Below are 9,198 nucleotides of genomic sequence, written 5' to 3'. Positions count from 1 at the left end.
GCGGCCTTGCCATGGGGAGATGGGACGGTGACACCCTCCTAACAGGTGTTAACTCCCGGATGGAATTTAAGGTGGTGGGGAGGTTCTCAGTTCATCTGCATGTTGTCCCATTTCTTTCCACAGAAAGCTTAAGTGATGGGAAAAAACACCATCCCCTCCACCACCACCAGGTGTGGTCAGCGTGAACAGCCCCCACCTCTGTGAGCTCTGATCATTCACCTGCGTTCTGAGTGTGAATTAAATTAAAACCTTCATGAAATGAATTACTTTTAAAATTAAATTTAAGCCTGACCTGTGTTGGTGCAGTGGATAAAGTGTCGACCAGGAACCCTGAGTTCACCGGTTCAAATCCCTGGGCTTGCCTGGTTAAGACGCAAACAGGAAGCAACTACTATGAGTTGATGCTTCCCATTTCTGCCTGCTCTCTCTTTCCTTCTTTCTCTCTCTCTCTCTCTCTCCTCTATCTAAAAATCAATAAATAAAATTTTAAAAAATTAAATTTAAAAGGGTTCAGATTGTTTCATTTTCTTTTGTGTTTGCTGTTTCGAAACATTTATGTCAGAAGCCACCCAGTGATTTTCATTGTCACGTTCCTGCCCTGCGTCCCTTTTATTTCAGGGTGATTCCGGAGAACATTTTCCTTAGGTAGAGAGCCTCCTTCTTCCCCTTCACATTTTTCCTTCTTTTTCTCCTCAATTCCTGCCCCCCCTCGCTCTTCTTCTCTTGGTGTCATGTAAACGGCTCGCAGAAGGTCCCTGCCACCTGCCTCCTCTACAGACCGGAGACCATGACATCATGGCACCCTGCTAGCCACTCCTTTCACACTCACCACACCTTCCTGTGCGACGTCTTGATTCATCGTCTGCTGGGACCCCTGCCACTCTGAGCCTGTGTCCTGTGGGTGACCACACTCTGGGGGGGGGGTTCCTGCTCTGAGCCTGTGTCCTGTGGATGGCCACACTCTGGGGGGGGGAATGTCTGCTCTGAGCCTGTGTCCTGTGGGTGGCCACACTCTTGGGGGGGGAATGCCTGCTCTGAGCCTGTGTCCTGTGGGTGGCCACACTCTGGGGGGGTGCCTGCTCTGAGCCTGTGTCCTGTGGGTGGCCACACTCTGGGGGGGGTTCCTGCTCTGAGCCTGTGTCCTGTGGATGGCCACACTCTGGGGGGGGGGAATGTCTGCTCTGAGCCTGTGTCCTGTGGGTGACCACACACTGGGGGGGTGCCTGCTCTGAGCCTGTGTCCTGTGGGTGGCCACACACTGGGGGGGGGAATGCCTGCTCTGAGCCTGTGTCCTGTGGGTGGCCACACTCTAGGGGGGGTGCCTGCTCTGAGCCTGTGTCCTGTGGGTGGCCACACTCTGGGGGGGTTCCTGCTCTGAGCCTGTGTCCTGTGGGTGGTCACACTCTGGGGGGGGTTCCTGCTCTGAGCCTGTGTCCTGTGGGTGGTCACACTCTGGGGGGGTGCCTGCTCTGAGCCTGTGTCCTGTGGGTGGCCACACTCTGGGGGGGTGCCTGCTCTGAGCCTGTGTCCTGTGGGTGGCCACACTCTGGGGGGGTGCCTGCTCTGAGCCTGTGTCCTGTGGGTGGCCACACTCTGGGGGGGTTCCTGCTCTGAGCCTGTGTCCTGTGGGTGGTCACACTCTGGGGGGGGTTCCTGCTCTGAGCCTGTGTCCTGTGGGTGGCCACACTCTGGGGGGGTGCCTGCTCTGAGCCTGTGTCCTGTGGGTGGCCACACACTGGGGGGGGGAATGCCTGCTCTGAGCCTGTGTCCTGTGGGTGGTCACACTCTGGGGGGGTGCCTGCTCTGAGCCTGTGTCCTGTGGGTGGCCACACTCTGGGGGGGGGGGTTCCTGCTCTGAGCCTGTGTCCTGTGGGTGGCCACACACTGGGGGGGTTCCTGCTCTGAGCCTGTGTCCTGTGGGTGACCACACACTGGGGGGGTGCCTGCTCTGAGCCTGTGTCCTGTGGGTGGCCACACTCTGGGGGGGGTTCCTGCTCTGAGCCTGTGTCCTGTGGGTGGTCACACTCTGGGGGGGGGTTCCTGCTCTGAGCCTGTGTCCTGTGGGTGGTCACACTCTGGGGGGGTTCCTGCTCTGAGCCTGTGTCCTGTGGGTGGCCACACTCTGGGGGGATGCCTGCTCTGAGCCTGTGTCCTGTGGGTGGTCACACACTGGGGGGGTTCCTGCTCTGAGCTTGTGTCCTGTGGGTGGCCACACACTGGGGGGGTTTCCTGCTCTGAGCCTGTGTCCTGTGGGTGGCCACACTCTGGGGGGGTGCCTGCTCTGAGCCTGTGTCCTGTGGGTGGCCACACACTGGGGGGGGGGAATGCCTGCTCTGAGCCTGTGTCCTGTGGGTGGTCACACTCTGGGGGGGTGCCTGCTCTGAGCCTGTGTCCTGTGGGTGGCCACACTCTGGGGGGGGGTGCCTACTCTGAGCCTGTGTCCTGTGGGTGGCCACACTCTGGGGGGGGGGATGCCCGCTGTTTTTCCAGCTCAGTTCATTGGTGAATTCCGACTCCCGACTCACTCGTGAGTGTGGCTTGCCTGTCACCGGCGTGGCTGAGAAGCCTGCACTGTGCTTAACCCGTGTCACATCCTGAGACCCCCGTGGGTCCTTCCTTGGTTGTCACATCTTAGGGCACAAGGATCCACATGACTCAGAGCAGCCCAGGCTCCCAGGGGCACACAGGGTGCACCTCACTTCATACGCCCTGCACTCTGCTGCCGGGGCCTGATCCCTGTCGTCCTGCAAAGGCTCAGGGGGTGGGCACCTGACCACAGCCACCCGGCGGGCCCAGGAACAGTGGTGTGAGCTCTTCTTCTTTTTATTTATTTTTTAAGTGAGAGGAGGGGAGACAGTGAGACAGACTCCTGCCTACGCCCCAGCCAGGACCCACATGGCAAACTCTGTCTGGGGCTGATACTTGAGTACCAAGCTATTTTTAGTGCTTGAGACAGACTCTTGAACCAACCCAGCCATCCTCAGTGCCCCCAGTGACACTATGTTTGAAACAATCAAGCCACTGGCTGCGGGAGGGGAAGAGGGAGAGAGAAGGGGACAGAGGTGAGAGAAGAAGCAGATGGTCACTTCTCTTGTGTGTCCCCACCTGGGAATTGAACCCAGGACATCCACACACCGGGACCGACACTCTATCCACTGAGCCACTGGCTAGGGCCATGGGCACTTCTGATGCTACAGCCAGCCTCTGCCGCTGACATCTGAGGCTGGGCATCCATGCTCATCTGCACTGTCTGCCAGCTGTGCCCTTGTGTGGCCTGAGGACCCCGAGCCCACAGACCCCAGAGGGGGCCTCGGCCTGGGCCCGGAAGCACCACCTGCTGCCGAGAGTGGCTGGGATGCTGCTCCATCACCACATGCGGAGAAGGGGCTTCCAGGGGGGCCCTGAGCCCCGGCGGGCGGGGCTGACCCCAATGTGAACAGAAACAAGCAGAGCCTGCGTCCCGCCTCCTCCCGCACGGAACACGCGCTGAGTCATCCCCGCACACAGGGCGCCGGGCACACCCTCCCCTCGGGTCTCTGCCCTTGAGCAGCACCCCCAGAGCAGCAGAGCGAGCCCACTCGGGAGAGGAGAGGAGGCCCCGAGCTCAGAGAAGCAGGGCCGTGCCCACCACATTCCCCTCACGCTCACAGCGGGGCCGCGTGAGGCTCTCCGCCCGCAGGACTGGCTGGCCCTCCTGAGCCACCCCCCCAAGACCACATTGAGAGGCACGCCTGTCCTCCGAGGCCGTGCCCACTCCGCTGACAGCTGTGCCCTGAGCACCCTCCTGAGCCCCCCCCCCCCGAGACCACATTGAGAGGTACACCTGTCCTCCCCCCCCGAGACCACATTGAGAGGTACACCTGTCCTCCCCCCCCAGAGACCACATTGAGAGGTACACCTGTCCTCCGAGGCCGTGCCCACTCCGCTGACAGCCGTGCCCTGAGCACCCTCCTCCAGGAATGCCCACGGGCACCCAGAGGAGACCCAGGACTGCTCTTCTAAATCACCATGAGGTCTTTGTTCCCCCGAGCCCCCACACGGACCACCAGACTCGGATGCAGTTTCCAAGGGGACAGGGCAAAACCTCCTTGAGAATCTCTCCCTGAGAGGGGAGGGCAGACACCCGCACGCCTCCCCGTGAGGTCCTCGCCGCAGCGTGGAGCTGGGAGGGGTTTTGTTTCATCAGGTTAACCCACCTGACTGTGGACAGAGGCGCCCACCGCCCGGTGCCCAGGGAGGGAGAGAAAGAGGCCGCTGGGAATGGCACACTTTTGTCTCTTTCAAAGACGCTCAGACACTCCCCACCTGGCCTAAGTCCTGCTTGTTGCAGGATGTCCACTCTCCTCATCAGGGGCCTCAGGGGCTGCCCCCTCGCCCTTCAAAACCCAAGGAGGGCCAGCTTCTAGGCTGCAGGGGTCCCCTTGGCTCCCGGCTCTGTTTTTGGGGGGGCAATGCTGTCACTCGTCATGACAAACCAACTGTAAGAGGCCAGCGAGCGTGTGAGAGAGAAACAGGACTACAGGGAGGCCCAGGTCAGCGGCCGGAGGGTCCCCTGGAGATGGAGAAACAGTCACCGACCACCCAGCGGCGTCCTCTGACCCTCCCCCTTCCTGGCCTGCCCTTGACTCGCTTGTCAATAGAATAGCTCTCGTGATTACCCACGTCCGCTGTGCCGGGCCCTGCACAAACACCAGACCTGGTGTTACGAGCACCTTGCAGGAGGCAGCCCTGGGCTCTCTCCTCCCCTGCGGACGGCGGGCAGGGCTCCAGGTGCCAGGCTGCACCCCCACACCGTGCAAACGGGTCTGCCTGGCCCCTGCCTCCCCCTTCCACTCCATGTCCCGGCCCCGTGGGCTCCAGACGCCCCGGGAACCACCTGGAAAACCATGTCCATTCACTCTTTACGTTCCCAGAGAACGTGGACTCAAAACCATGTCCAGTCGCTGACGCTACCTGACTTGTTGCTTTAGAAGTGGCGCACACCCAGCCGGCAACTTAGACTGGCACCTCTCGTCCCAGAAAGTTCCTGGAGCCTCCTCACCTGGTTGTCAAGTCATCACCGTGGAAATCAACCCAGCTGGAATCAACAGGCGGACCTCCCTCCAGTCCCCAGACCCGGGGGGCCGCAGTCCCCCAGGGTGGGGGCGACTTCCCAGTCTGGTCCCCGGCGAGGAGGACAAAGGGCAGTACTCACGGGCGGCCCGGAGTGGCTCACTGGCTGACTCCCTCCGTCTCCTCTCCTCGGTGACAGTTAAGAGGCACAGAGGATGTGATTATGCGATTGCCATTTATGTAGACAGAGTGGCCGCCTCCCCGAAGCCAATCAGAGCAGCGGCTGGCTCTGCTTACTCACCGGCTGCATCTCCCCTCCGCCACCTCCTGCCCCCCGCCTGCCCCGCCCTGGCCCAGGACACGAGAGCCAGAAAGGGCAGGACCAGGGCGGGGGTGGGGGGGGACACCAGACAGAAGAGCGTGCAGGGGCTGGGGTGGGGGGCGCGTGGCCAAGGGAACGGATCTTGTGTTTCCTGCTCACTAAGTGGGACCCACACTCGGCCAGGGCTCCCCGAGACTCTGGGCAATCTCTGAGCCATCCCAGGCCTCCCACTCTGTTCCAGGGCAGAGGCAGCGCCATGGGCACGGGTAGCCGGGCGCACTCACTCTGTGCCAGTGCCGGTGCCGGTGAGGGTGCCGGGCCGCCCGCGGGGCCAGCTCCCCTCTTCTCCTCCGGGTGCTCCTGAGACCCCCGTGCCAGGACGGATGGAGGGTCGGTATGCCAAGCCGCTTACACGCTTGTTCCAGAGCAGAGAGCAGCAGAGGCCAGCGAGGGTTCAAACCCAGGTTCTATTGATTCGAAACCCATTCTCTCCCCCTGAAGCTGCCAGCACGGTAATCACAGAGGTCCTCAGAAGCGACCTGGCCTTCCTCCCTCCTCCCCTCTCCCGCGCCTGCTGAGCAGAGCCGGAGGGCAGGATGCTCTCTCTCTTCTGAGGTGAACGCAGAGCCGTGTACACCCGGAGCAGGGGTCTGGGGGCGCCCACTGGGGACAGGAGGGGCAGGTGGGCTCCCATCGCCCACCATGCACACACCATACACATTCTCACACACGCACACAACATGCAGACTCCACGCACGCACACACACACAGCATGCAGACACCATGCACAAGTGCGCGCGCGCACACACACACACACACATGCAGACACCATGCACAAGTGCGCGCGCGCACACACACACACACACATGCAGACACCATGCACAAGTGCGCGCGCGCACACACACACACAGCATGCAGACACCATGCACAAGTGCGCACGCGCACACACACACATGCATACATGTGCTCGCTCTCATACGGGCACGCCCTCTCAAGGTCTGGGGCTGTCAGGAGCCAGGAGCCCCGCCCCCAGAGCCATCCAGTTCTGGTTTCATTAAGCAGCATCTCTTCCCGGAGTGTGTGTCCTCCTGGGGTGGAGACCTGTGAGGCAGGAGCTAGTCAGGGACCTGGCCTTCAGGACAGGGCTGCTCGTGAGCAGGTGGGCTGGCCGGCCGGGACCTGGCATGTGCCCAGGGCCGCCGGACGGAGGGCTAGCCACCGTAAAAGGATGACTAATGTGACTGCATTACTGCTAAGTGTTATCTGCTCTGCCAACTCCAGAAAGTCGGGTGATATCCTATGAAGCAGAGGACGGTATTTAAAATGCACGGTGCTGATTATGGGTTAGACCAGTGGTCCCCAAACTACGGCCCGCGGGCCGCATGCGGCCCCCTGAGGCCATTTATCCGGCCCCCACCGCACTTCCGGAAGGGGCACCTCTTTCATTGGTGGTCAGTGAGAGGAGCATAGTTCCCATTGAAATACTGGTCAGTTTGTTGATTTAAATTTACTTGTTCTTTATTTTAAATATTGTATTTGTTCCAGTTTTGTTTTTTTTACTTTAAAATAAGATATGTGCAGTGTGCATAGGGATTTGTTCATAGTTTTTTTATAGTCTGGCCCTCCAGTAGTCTGAGGGACAGTGAACTGGCCCCCTGTGTAAAAAGTTTGGGGACCCCTGGGTTAGACGGTGGTCTGGGAACAACTTTCCATTAGGAAAAGGCATCTCAATAGAAATAACAGGCATTCATCAGAAGTGGAAGCAAAGTTTCTCAGGAGTATGTGAAACACTGGTCTTTCTAGTTAGTAACCAAAGATAAGGGAAGTAAGTGTTAATATCTATCAATCAGGCTCTGGCTGGTTGACCCAGGAGTAGAGCGTTGGCCCTGTGTATGGACATCCTAGGTCCAATTCCCAGTCAGATCACACAGGAGAAATGACCATCTGCTTCTCCACACCTCCCTCTTCCCCCCCCCTCTCACTTTCTCTTTCTCTTCTCCTCCCACAGCCATGGCTCTATTTGTTTGAGTGCATCAGCCCAGAGCACTGAGGATAGCTCCATGGAGCTTCCTACCTCAGGTGCTAAAAATAGCTCGGTTGCAAGCATGGCCCCAGATGGGCATGATATCGGCCCCAGACGGGGTTGCTGAGTGGATCCCGATCGGGGTGCCTGCGGGAGTCTGTCTCTCTAACATGCCTCTTCTCATTTGAAAAAAGAAAAAACGTATTTATTAACCCTCTCCTATGTGAGCTGTTTTCCAGACACTGGGTGACTGAACCCTCCAGCTACTCTGCGCACCCCCCTTACACAGAGGAAGAAGCAGAGGCTCAGGGGGACCCAGGGCCCAGGTGGCCGTGGTGTAAAGAACGGAGTGTGGGTCTGTCTGTCTGTTCATCTGTGCTGTCCTGCCTGGCACCTACCTCGTCAGACGGGGCAGAGAGCGGCAACGGTGCCCGCCGGCCCCCAGCGCCGCCCCACACCCCGCCGCTCACCAGCCCCGTGCGTGGGAGGCCCCAGGAAACCCCGGTCATCACCTGCAGCCCTCAAGTGAATTAACCTTTAAGCAGACACTCCGTGCTGTGCCAGCGGAAGTCAGGGTTGCCACTTCCCACAGCGACGACCTGATTAGGGATAAAAGCCGAGACTCACCGGCTGGGACCTCGGCTCCTGGCAGTGGGCTCTGCTTCCCGAGAACTCTGGCTCCGGGGTGCTGGGCGGTGGGGCCGGCGGCTGGGGTGAGGGCTCCAGCAGGTCCCCGCTCCTGCCGCTGTCAAACCCACACCTTCCTCTGGTTTTGCAATTTCAGCCTCTTGCGCTGGTTAATCATTAACTTCTGCTGGTGAAAAAGCCGCAAACTCAGCGAGCTGTGTGTCCGCCCGCCCCGAGCAGGGCCCTGCAGAGGGTCAGAGCCACGTCCCGGCCTCTGGGGACAGTGTGTGGACTTCAACATCCCTGCCGTGTGGGGACTAGAGCCTTTGCTTGACCCTGAGCTGAGACCCCCTCAGAAATCCTGAGCGGGCGCTGTACCGATTCCACCCTCGTAACCAACCCTCGGTGTCCGTGAGGGTGGGCCGTGCACACGCCCCTGAGACAGACAGCGGCACGCTTCCACACGCAGGGCCGTCTTCCCGGCCGGTCAAGTGAGCCCACACAACTAAGGAAATGACCACGAGGGCGGGGCGGCCAGGGGGGGGCCCAGTCAGGTCGCCGGCCGAAGGTCCCGGCCAGTGGGCACTGTGGCACCGCCGTCACGGAGAGCGGCCTCAAGATCGTCCGTCCACGACCACAGACAGGTCCCTCCTCAGCAAGAACCTTCCACGACCCATCGAAATTCATGCCCCACGGTGAGTCACGGCATCTGGGGTTCCCACTTCCCGAGGGAGCCAGGCGTGACCCTCCACGCACGGGGGAGGGGGGGCAGCTCAGTGACATCACTCTGCCAGTCACTGCCCCCCCAGCCCGAGCAGCTGGAGACACACGACCCTTGGATGCCCCGCCCCGAGGTGTCTGAGCTGCAGTCGGCAGCTGGCAGCGGCTCCTGAGGAGCAAGGGCCGGGCTGCCCCGCCCCCTGCGCACAACCTCCCAGCCCTCACGTGTGGCCCCTTTCCGTGTGGGTTATCATTGCCTGGTCCCAGGTGACCGTCCCCAGCTCCCAACAGGAGAAATCCCACGATCAGGCCGGGGCCAAAACCACCTGAGCCTGCACGATGCCAAATGTGTGTTTACTCGGGGTCCCTGCCTCCACATCGTCCCTGAAACGCTCCCCTGCGTGATACAGAGGAGCTGTTACAAGAACGTGTGTGTGTGCGTGCATGCATGTGT

The 9,198-nt window shown here is 60.4% G+C and overlaps 1 protein-coding gene across 4 annotated transcripts in view; it reads right to left on the bottom strand.

The window, feature by feature from the left end:
- The window catches only part of DDC (dopa decarboxylase), a 75,012-nt gene extending 66,851 nt beyond the window's left edge, over positions 1-8,161 (bottom strand). For 2 of the 4 annotated variants that reach the window (XM_066238642.1, XM_066238645.1), the window contains exon 1: positions 8,025-8,161. The gene's annotated coding sequence lies outside the window, so the exon portion shown is untranslated. Of the gene's footprint in view, positions 1-5,041; positions 5,142-5,194; positions 5,308-8,024 lie in introns of those variants that run through there. The other 2 variants (XM_066238643.1, XM_066238644.1) reach the window with 2 other exon arrangements.
- Positions 8,162-9,198: the final 1,037 nt, after the last annotated feature.

Source organism: Saccopteryx bilineata, chromosome 7, assembly GCF_036850765.1.
Source record: "Saccopteryx bilineata isolate mSacBil1 chromosome 7, mSacBil1_pri_phased_curated, whole genome shotgun sequence".
Lineage (NCBI taxonomy): Eukaryota > Metazoa > Chordata > Mammalia > Chiroptera > Emballonuridae > Saccopteryx > Saccopteryx bilineata.
This window is presented reverse-complemented; position numbering and strand designations above follow the sequence as displayed.